Here is an 11,649-nt window from a genome sequence, read left to right as displayed (position 1 = left end):
ACAGACTGAAAGCGAGGGGATGGAAAAAGATATTTCATGCAAATGGAAACCAAAAGAAAGCTGGAGTAGCAATTCTCATATCAGACAAAATAGACTTTAAAATAAAGACTATTAGAAGAGACAAAGAAGGACACTACATAATGATGAAGGCATCGATCCAAGAAGAAGATATAACAACTGTAAATATTTATGCACCCAACATAGGAGCACCTCAATACATAAGGCAAATGCTAACAGCCATAAAAGGGGAAGTCGACAGTAACATATTCATAGTAGGGGACTTTAACACCCCACTTTCACCAATGGACAGATCATCCAAAATGAAAATAAATAAGGAAACACAAGCTTTAAATGATACATTAAACAAGATGGACTTAATTGATATTTATAGGACACTCCATCCAAAAACAACAGAATACGCATTTTTCTCAAGTGCTCATGGAACATTCTCCAGGATAGATCATATCTTGGGTCAGAAATCAAGCCTCGGTAAATTTAAGAAAATTGAAATTGTATCAAGTATCTTTTCCGACAACAACACTGTGAGACTAGATATCAATTACAATAAAAGGTCCATAAAAAATACAAACACATGGAGGCTAAACAATACACTACTTAATAACGAAGTGATCACTGAAGAAATCAAAGACGAAATTAAAAAATATCTAGAAACAAATGACAATGGAGACACGACGACCCAAAATCTATGGGATGCAGCAAAAGCAGTTCTAAGAGGGAAGTTTATAGCAATACAATCCTACCTTAAGAAACAGGAAACATTTCAAATAACCAACCTAACCTTGCACCTGGAGCAATTAGAGAAAGAAGAACAAAAAAACCCCAAAGTTAGCAGAAGGAAAGAAATCATAAAAATCAGATCAGAAATAAATGAAAAAAAATGAAGGAAATGATAGCAAAGATCAATAAAACTAAAAGCTGGTTCTTTGAGAAGATGAACAAAATTGATAAACCATTAGATAGACTCATCAAGAAAAAAAGGGAGAAGACTCAAATCAATAGAATTAGAAATGAAAAAGGAGAAGTAACAACTGACAATGCAGAAATACAAAAGATCATGACAGATTACTACAAGCAACTGTATGCCAATAAAATGGACAACCTGGAAGAAATGGACAAATTCTTAGAAATGCACAACCTGGCAAGACTGAATCCGGAAGAAATAGAAAATATGAACAGACCAATCACAAGCACTGAAATTGAAACTGATTAAAAATCTTCCAACAATCAAAACCCCAGGACCAGATGGTTTCACAGGTGAATTCTATCAAACATTTAGAGAAGAGCTAACACCTATCCTTCTCTAACTCTTCCAAAATATAGCAGAGGGAGGAACACTCCCAAACTCATTCTATGAGGCCACCATCACCCTGATACCAAAACCAGACAAGGATGTCACAAGGAAAGAAAACTACAGGCCAATATCACTGATGAACATAGATGCAAAAATCCTCAACAAAATACTAGCAAAGAGAATCCAACAGCACATTAAAAGGATCATACACCATGATCAAGTAGGGTTTATTCCAGGAATGCAAGGATTCTTCAATATATGCAAATCAATCAACATGATACACCATATTAACAAATTGAAGGAGAAAAACCGTATGATCATCTCAATAGATGCAGAGAAAGCTTTTGACAAAATTCAACACCTATTTATGATTAAAAACCCTGCAGAAAGTAGGCATAGAGGGAACTTTCCTTAACATAATAAAGGCCATATATGACAAACCCACAGCCAACATTGTCCTCAATGGTGAAAAACTGAAAGCATTTCCAGTAAGATCAGGAACAAGACAAGGTTGCCCACTCTCACCGCTCTTATTCCACATAGTTTTGGAAGTTTTAGCCACAGCAATCAGAGAAGAAAAGGAAACAAAAGGAATCCAAATCGGAAAAGAAGAAGTAACGCTGTCACTGTTTGCAGATGACATGATACTATACATAGAGAACCCTAAAGATGCTACCAGAAAACTACTAGAGCTAATCAACGAATTTGGTAAAGTAGCAGGATACAAAATTAATGCACAGAAATCTCTGGCATTCCTATGCACTAATGATGAAAAATCTGAAAGTGAAATCAAGAAAACACTCCCATTTACCTTTGCAACAAAAAGAATAAAATACCTAGGAATAAACCTACCTGAGGAGACAAAAGACCTGTATGCAGAAAATTATAAGACACTGATGAAAGAAATTAAAGATGATACAACTAGATGGAGAGATATACCATGTTCTTGGATTGGAAGAATCGACATTGTGAAAACGACTCTACTACCCAAAGCAATCTACAGATTCAATGCAATCCCTATCAAACTACCACTGGCATTTTTCACAGAACTAGAACAAAAAATTTCACAATTTGTATGGAAACACAAAAGACCCCGAATAGCCAAAGCAATCTTGAGACCAAAAAACGGAGCTGGAAGACTCAGGCTCCCGGACTTCAGACTATACTACAAAGCTACAGTAATCAAGACAGTATGGTACTGGCACAAAAACAGAAAGATAGATCAATGGAACAGGACAGAAAGCCCAGAGATAAACCCACGTGCATATGGTCACCTTATCTTTGATAAAGGAGGCAGGAATGTACCGTGGAGAAAGGACAGCCTCTTCAATAAGTGGTGCTGGGAAAACTGGACAGGTACATGTAAAAGTATGCGATTAGATCACTCCCTAACACCATACACAAAAATAAGCTCAAAATGGATTAAAGACCTAAACGTAAGGCCAGAAACTATCAAACTCTTAGAGGAAAACATAGGCAGAACGCTCTTTGACATAAATCACAGCAAGATCCTTTCTGACCCACCTCCTAGAGAAATGGAAATAAAAACAAAAATAAACAAATGGGACCTAATGAAACTTCAATGCTTTTGCACAGCAAAGGAAACCATAAACAAGACCAAAAGACAACCCTCAGAATGGGAGAAAATATTTGCATATGAAGCAACTGACAAAGGATTAATCTCCAAAATTTATAAGCAGCACATGCAGCTCAATAACAAAAAAACAACCCAATCCAAAAATGGGCAGAAGACATTTCTCCAAAGAAGATATACAGACTGCCAACAAATACATGAAAGGATGCTCAACATCATTAATCATTAGAGAAATGCATATCAAAACTACGATGAGATATCATCTCACACCAGTCAGAATGGCCATCATCAAAAAATCTAGAAACAATAAATGCTAGAGAGGGTGTGGAGAAAAGGGAACCCTCTTGCACTGTAGGTGGGAATGTAAATTGATACAGCCACTGTGGAGAACAGTATGGAGGTTCCTTAAAAAACTATAAATAGAACTACCATATGACCCAGCAATCCCACTACTGGGCATATACCCTGAGAAAACCATAATTCAAGAAGAGTCATGTACCACAATGTTCATTGCAGCTCTATTTACAATAGCCCAGAGATGGAAACAACCTAAGTGTCCATCATCGGATGAATGGATAAAGAAGATGTGGCACATATATACAATGGAATATTACTCAGCCATAAAAAGAAATGACATTGAGCTATTTGTAATGAGGTGGATGGACCTAGAGTCTGTCATACAGAGTGAAGTAGGTCAGAAAGAGAAAGACAAATACCGTATCCTAACACATATATATGGAATTTAAGAAAAACAATGTCATGAAGCACCTAGGGGTAAGACAGGAATAAAGACACAGATCTATTAGAGAATGGACTTGAGGATATGGGGAGGGGGAAGGGTGAGCTGTGACAAAGCGAGAGAGTGGGATGGACATATATACACTATCAAACGTAAGGTAGATAGCTAGTGGGAAGCAGCCGCATAGCACAGGGAGATCAGCTCGGTGCTTTGTGACTGCCTGGAGGGGTGGGATAGGGAGGGTGGGAGGGAGGGAGACGCAAGAGGGAAGAGATATGGGAACATATGTATATGTATAACTGATTCACTTTGTTATAAAGCAGAAACTAACACACCATTGTAAAGCAATTATACTCCAATAAAGATGTAAATAAATAAATAAAACGAAGAGGAACAAACAAAACCCAAAGTTAGTAGGAGGAAATCATACAGATCAGAGCAGAAATAAATGAAATAGAAACAAAGAGAAAAGCAAAAGTCAATGAAACTAAAAGCTGGTTCTTTGAAAAGAGAAACAAAATGGATTAATCTTTAGCTGGACTTATCAACAAGAAAAGGGAGAGGATTCAAATGAATAAAGTTAGAAATGAAAAAGGAGAAATTACAACTGACAACACAGAAATACAAAGGATTATAAGAGACTATAACAACTATATGCCAATAAAATGGACAACCTAGAAGAAATGGATACATTCTTAGAAAGGTACAGTCTCCCAAGACTGAAACAGGATGAAATAGATAATATGAACAGACCAATTACAAGTACTGAAATTGAATCTATGATTTTAAAAGTCCCAACAAACAAAAGTTCAGGACCAGATGGCTTCACAGGCAAATTCTACCAAATATTTAGAGAAAAGGTTATGCCTATCCTTCTGAAACTATTCCAAAAAATTGCAGAGGAAGCAACACTTCCAAACTCATTCTACGAGGCCACCATCACCCTGATACTAAAACTGGACAAAGATACTACAAAAAAAGAAAACTACAGGCCAATATCCCTGATGAATATAAATGCAAACATCCTCAAACAATACTAGCAAAACAAATCCATCAATAGATTAAAAGAATCATACACCATGATTGAGAGTGATTTATCCCAGTGATGCAAGGATTTTTCAGTATCTGCAAATCAAGCAGTGTAATATACCACATTAACAAATTGAATAATAAAAACCATATACTCATCTCAGTAGATGCAGAAAAAGCTTTTGACAAAAGTTAACACATATTTATGATAAAAACTCTCCAGAAAGTGGGCATAGAGGGAAGCTTCCTTAACATAATAAAGGCCATATATGACAAACCCACAGCTAACATCATATTCAGTGGTGAAAAGCTGAAAGCATTTCCTCTAAGATCAGTAACAAGACAAGGATGCCAGCTGTTGCCACCTTTTTTCAACATAGTTTTGTAAGTCCTAGCCACAGCAATCAGAGAAGAAAAATAAAAGGAACCCAAATTGGAAAGGAAGAAGTAAAACTGTCACTGTTTGCAGATGATATGATACTATACATAGAAAATCCTGAAGATGGTACCAGAAAACTACGAAAGCTCATCAATGAATTTGGTAAAGTTTCAGGATAGAAAAATTAATACACAGAAATCTGTTGCATTTCTATACAGTAACAATGAAAGATCAGAAAGAGAAACTAAGGAAATGATCCCATTTACCGTCTCATCAAAACCAATAAAATACCTAGGAATAATCACACCTAAGGAGGCAAAAGACCTGTACTCTAAAAACTGTAAGATGCTGATAAAAAATTGAATACAACACAGATGGAAATATAGCATGCTATTGAACTGGAGGAATCAATATTGTCAAAATGACTATACTACACAAAGCAGTCTACATATTCATTGCAATCCCTATCAAACTACCAATGGCATTTTACACAGAACTAGAAGAAAAAATTTGTATGGAGACACAAAAGACTCCAAATAGCCAAAGCAATCTTGAGAAAGAAAAACCGAGCTGGAGGAATCAGGTGCCCTGATTTCAGACTATACTACAAAGCTACAGTAATCAAAACAGTATGGTACTGGCACAAAAACAGACATATAGATCAATGGAAGAGGAAGGCCCAGAAATAAACCCATGCACCTATGGTCAATTAATATACAACAAAAAAGGGAAGCATATACAATGGAGAAAAGACATTCTCTTCAATAAGTGGTACTGGGAAAACAGAACTGCTAGATGTAAAAGAATGAAATTAGAACATCCTCTAACACCATATATAAAAATAGACTCAAAATGGATTAAAGACCTAAATATAAAACCAGTTACTGTAAAACTCCTAGAGGAAAACAAAGGCAGAACACCCTTTGACAAAAATTGCTGGAGTATCTTCTTGGATCTTTCTCCTAGAGTAATGAAAGAAAACAAAAATAAAGAAATGGGGACTAATTAAACTTAAAAGCTTTTACACAGCAACAGAAACTGTAAAAAATGAAGACAACATACAGAATGGCAGAAAATATTTACAATTGATGTGACTGACAAGGGATTCATCTCCAAAATATACAAACAGCTCATACAACTCAGTATCAAAAGGCAAACAGCCTCATCAAAAATGGGCAAAAGATCTATGAAGATATCTCTCCACAGAAAACATACAGATTCCAAAAGGCACATGAAAAGATTCTTAGCATGGCTGATTATTAGAGAAATGCAAATCAAAACTACAATGAGGTATCACCTCACACCAGTCAGAATTTCCATTATTAAAATGTCTGCAAATAACAAATGCTAGAGAGGGGGTGGAGAGAAAGGAACCCTCCTACACTGTTGGTGGGTGTGTAAATTGGTGCAGCCACTATGGAGAACAATATGGAGATTCTTTAAAACTATAAATAGAACTACTATGTGATCCTGCAGTCCTGGTCATCTATTTGGAGAAAACCATAATTGAAAAAGATACATGCACCCCAATGTTCATAGCAGCACTATTTACAATAGCCAAGACATGGAATCAACCTAAATGTCCATCAATAGATAAATGAACAAAGAAGATGTGGTGTATATACATACAATGAAATATTACTTGGTAAAAAAAAAAGAATGAAATAATGCCATTTTCAGCAACACGGATGGATCTAGTGCTTATCATATTAAGTGAAGTAAGCCAGACAGAGACAAATGTCATATAATATCACTTATATTTTAAAAATCTTTAAAAAAAGATACAAAACAAAAATAGACCCACAGACACAGAAAAACTTAGGGTTACTAAAGGGGATGTGGGGGGACAGGTATAAATTACTAGTGGGGGATTAAGATATACACAGCACTATATATAAAGTAGATAACCAACAAGGACTACTGTATGGCACATATATTTATCTGAATCAATTGACTGTATACCTGAAACTAATGCAAAGTTGTAGTTCAACTATATTTTAATTTAAAAAAAGAGGGTATTGGGGATAATATTCATTTAGCTTTCTGAACTTTCTGGGCAGACCTGGTGCCTTGTCAACTCCAGCTGCCTTCTTGTCTGCTGCTTTGATGACATCCACAGTTATTGTCTATCTCATGTCATGAACAGCAAAACAAACAAAAAGGATAGTCATAGAGGTTCACAACACACATGGGCTTGCCAACAAGCATATCAACAATGGCAACATCACCAGATTTCAAGAATTTGGGGACATCTTCCAGCTTGTTTTTCCAGAATGATGATCAATCTTCTCTTTCAGCTCAGCAAACCTGTAAGCAATGTGAGCTGTGTGACAGTCCAGCACAGGTGAATATCCAATGCTGATTTGTCCTGGATGGTTCAAGATAATCACGTGAGCTGTGAAGCCAGATGTTTCCACTGGTGGGTCATTTTTGCTGTCACAAGCCACATTGCCATGACAAACATAGTTGACAGACATGCTCTTGACATTGAAGCCCACATTGTCCCCCGGAAGGGCTTTACTCAAAACTTAATGGTGCATTTCAACAGACTTCAGTTCTAACAATGACTGGAGCAAAGGTGACCACCATGCCACGTTTGAGAACGCAAGTCTCCACTCGACCCAAAGGGACAGTACCAATAACACCAATTTTGTAGACATCCTGGAGGGGCAGATGCAAGGACTTGTCAGTTGGACAAGTTGGTGGCAAGATGCAATCCAGAGCTTCAAGCAGTGTGGTTCCACTGGTATTGGCAACTTTACAGATGATTTTCCATCCCTTGAACCATGGCATGCTAGCACTTGACTCCAGCATGGTTCCACCATTCCAGCCAGAAATTGGCACAAATTCTACTGTGTCAGAGTTGTAGCCAATTTTCCTAATGTAGGTGCTAAATTCCTTAATAATTTTCTTGTATCTCTTCTGGCTGTAAGGTGACCAGTGGAATCCATTTTGTTAACTCCGACAATTAGTTCTTTCACGCCCAGAGTGTTAGCCAGAAGGGCACGTTCTTGGAGATACCTGCTTCAAATTCACAACACCAGCAGCAACAATCAGGACAGCGCAGTCGGCCTGGGATATGCCTGTAATCATGTTTTTGACAAAGTCTCTGTGTCCTGGGGCATCAATGATGGTCACATAGTACTTGCTGTTCTCGAATTCCCACAGGGAGATGTCAATGGTGATAACATGCTCATGTTCAGCTTTCAGTCTGTCCAAGACCCAGGCATACCGTAAGCAGCTTTAGGCAGGAAAGAGCTCTCTGCAGGAGACACCTCTTGTCCTGTCACTAACCTTAAACAAAGCACCTCCATATTCTACGCATCTCCAGCCCTAGCACACCTTTCAAATCTTTGGATCACATAATACCTTCCTAATCTGTTAGCTCCTTCCATAGATCAAAGAAGTAGAAATGAAGAATAAGTAATTAACAGATGATGAAATCTCTTCCCTGGCCTTCCCTTCAGTAATCTTGTGAAAAAGCTGCGTGAACAAGATAGCATCTAAAGAAAAACCACAAGAAGTCTATAAGCCTGCAGACGAGCCTGCGTACAGTGGGGGATGGTGACCATTCTGATCCCCTATCTCAGTGATTAACTGAGATTACACCCTTTTACCCTTTAAAAACTTGCATGGTCAAGCAGAATCTTTGGAGGTGGGTTTTGGGGGACACTGAGTCCACCATCTACCCAGATTGCTGGCATTCTGATGAAAAGCAGCTTTCCTTTCTACCAACATCTCTCTCTCATGTATTGATTTTCGAGTGGCGAGCAGCTGGATCTGACTTGGTAACAGATGTTTTGGCACCCAATGTGGAGCTGAACTCTCATGATATTTGGGTCCTCTGGGCTTCCTGGAGTAAGGCCACCAGCCACAGCAATGCACCGGGACAGTAGTGATGAGTCAGCTGCTTGTGGCTAGCTGGCCTTCGTGGGGAAATTTCTGGGGAGGTCTCGGCCGCTGACTAAGCCAATTTTTTAGACTCTCCTGGTCTCTTTCCTGCCTGACACCAGCTGCCTTTTTACTTCAGGTTGATAGAAATGAAACTTGCAACTTTAAGAGCTGATGGGCTCTAGATCTGGGTAAATCTGCTGGAGCTAGCACCAGCCAATCTCTCTTACCTGTTCTGTGGCAGCTCACTGCCCTTTGACCTTGATGAGTGTCAGTCTTCCCTGCCCTAGAGTGTCAATTCTTTAAGGGAGCAAAAAAAGTGAGATTCCAAATTGGTCTCTCCACGGGCTTGAGGAGGATTTGGGTTTGTGACCAGTCTGGTTTGTGAATTTGTGTTTCGTGTCTATCTTTTGTCTTTTGAAATGGGAAAGATTTTTGTTATGAGACGATGACTAAGAGAAAGATGGTATTTTATTATAACATTGTGTGGCCACAATATTCTTTAGACTCTAGAGAAAAACTGGATAAGATGAAACTTTTTTTTTTTTTTTGCGGTATGCGGGCCTCTCACTGCTGTGGCCTCTCCCGTTGCAGAGCACAGGCTCCGGACACGCAGGCTAAGCAGCCATGGCTCACGGGCCCAGCCGCTCCGCGGCATGTGGGATCTTCCCGGACCAGGGCACGAACCCGTGTCCCCTGCATCAGCAGGCGGACTCTCAACCACTGCGTCACCAGGGAAACCCAAGATGAAACTCTTTTGAAACTCCAAAACAGATTCCTTTCCTTGTATATGCAATTAGAAAAATCTAGCTTGGAAAAATATCTCTTTAAATTCTGATCCTTAGAGAAGGGCCTTTCTGGGAGAAGTTGTTTCCTGTGCCTTTGAGATGTAGATGATCTACCTGGGCTCTTAGGAGCTTATGTAATCAACGTGTGATCCTTGGACTGAAGGCTCCATCAGCCTAAGTTTAGTTCATAAGCCTTCTAAGGGTTTATCAAGAAGAAATAGTAAAGCCTTTATCATCTGAGCAAGCAACGTTTACTCATTTGTAAACTAGTAAGTTTATATTGTAATACCTGATTCATAACTGAGTTTTTAAATTTATTTTTAAATTTTTATTTTTTAAATGTATTTATTTTTGGCTGTGTTGGGTCTTCGTTGCTGCACGCTGGCTTTCTCTAGTTGCAACAAGTGGGGACTACTCTTCATTGCGGTGCGCGGGCTTCTCATTGTGGTGGCTTCTCTTGCTGCAGAGCACGGGTTCGAGGTGTGCGGGCTTCAGTAGTTGTGGCTCGTGGGCTCTAGAAGCAGGCATGGGCTTAGGTGCCCTGAAGCATGTGGGATCTTCCTGGACCAGGGCTCGAATCCATGTCCCCTGCATGGGCAGGTGGATTCTTAACCACTGCACCACAAGGGAAGTCCCATAACTGAGTTTTTTCAAGTGAACCTATGAGAGCTCTAGTGTTGTCTGTTTATATGTCTGTGAACACATTATACATATGAAATATCTCTACCTCTGGAAAATATTATCAAAATTGAATCTATAAAGAGCTCTACTTAACTGACTTAAAAGTAAGCAAGCACTTACAAATTAAATATAAAAGTAGCTAGACAAAATGGCTTTCAGGTTCATGTGAACTGAGAATTATTCAATATTAAGTTGATATCTGGTATTAAGGTTAGTTTAAGTTTGCTGATCTAATTAATGTAGAAATGTCTTTAGAGTCATGAACATTAAGTATAATACTTTTATTATACTTGGGTTTAATAGAAATAACAAACAAGACCTTGTTATATCTGTTGCAAATTTGTCAGCAAGAAAATTAAATTATTGTGATAAAATTCTTATAAGTAAATTGAATGCAAATGAGGCAAGAGTTTTTGGGTGAATTGTTTAGAAATGATCATGTTTTAGACATGTGTACTTAAACATAATAACTCCAGATATTTGGTAAATTGAAATCTTAGAGTTATGCCAAATTGAGTTAAATGATGGAAGTTTAATAACTAGGTCATTCCCTCCCAAAAAAGAAATATTGAAATATTACCTGACATTGGCTTCCCTTTTTGGAAAAACTAAAAGTGTTCAGAACTATCGATGAATATGTTTGGTGCAACCCTTAGATATTCTCTATAAGAAAGCACCTATATTTAGAAATTATTATGGGTATTTATGTTTGCCAATCTATTGAATGCTAATGTAGAAGACAGTTCATAATTGCTTATTTCTTAGTTTTCACTGGAAACTAAGATTTTAAGAGTTGAGGATTCTATCTTAATCATGTAGCTAAGGCTACTGGAAATAATAAAGAAATACATTTCAGTATACAGTAGGAAAGTAAGAATGTGTGTTTTAAAAAAGGAGGTATAAAGGATGGAATTGCATTTCATTAAGAGAAAAGTAATTTTGTCTTAGAGCTAGTTGTCTCTAGATGGGAAAAATAAGGGACAAACTATTTGGATACAGAAAGTGATGGAAGTTTTGTGGAAAAGGAATCCTAAGGAAAACGGTTTGTGCATGGATAGAATTGACCAAATTTAGATTTAATTCAATTTAGTAAGCAGGTTTTGTTGTTAAAAGTAAGCTGGGGGCTTCCCTGGTGGCACAGTGGTTGAGAGTCCACGTGCCGATGCAGGGGACACGGGTTTGTGCCCTGGTCTGGGAGGATCCCACATGCCGCAGAGCGGCTGGGCCTGTGAGCCA

General features: G+C 38.1%; 1 pseudogene; it reads right to left on the bottom strand.

Moving 5' to 3' along the window:
* Positions 1 to 7,084: 7,084 nt before the first annotated feature.
* Positions 7,085 to 8,221, bottom strand: LOC115843071 (elongation factor 1-alpha 1 pseudogene; annotated as a pseudogene).
* Positions 8,222 to 11,649: the final 3,428 nt, after the last annotated feature.

Source organism: Globicephala melas, chromosome 12, assembly GCF_963455315.2.
Source record: "Globicephala melas chromosome 12, mGloMel1.2, whole genome shotgun sequence".
Lineage (NCBI taxonomy): Eukaryota > Metazoa > Chordata > Mammalia > Artiodactyla > Delphinidae > Globicephala > Globicephala melas.
The sequence above is the reverse complement of the archived record's forward strand: the minus strand, read 5'-3'. Positions and strand labels throughout refer to the sequence as shown.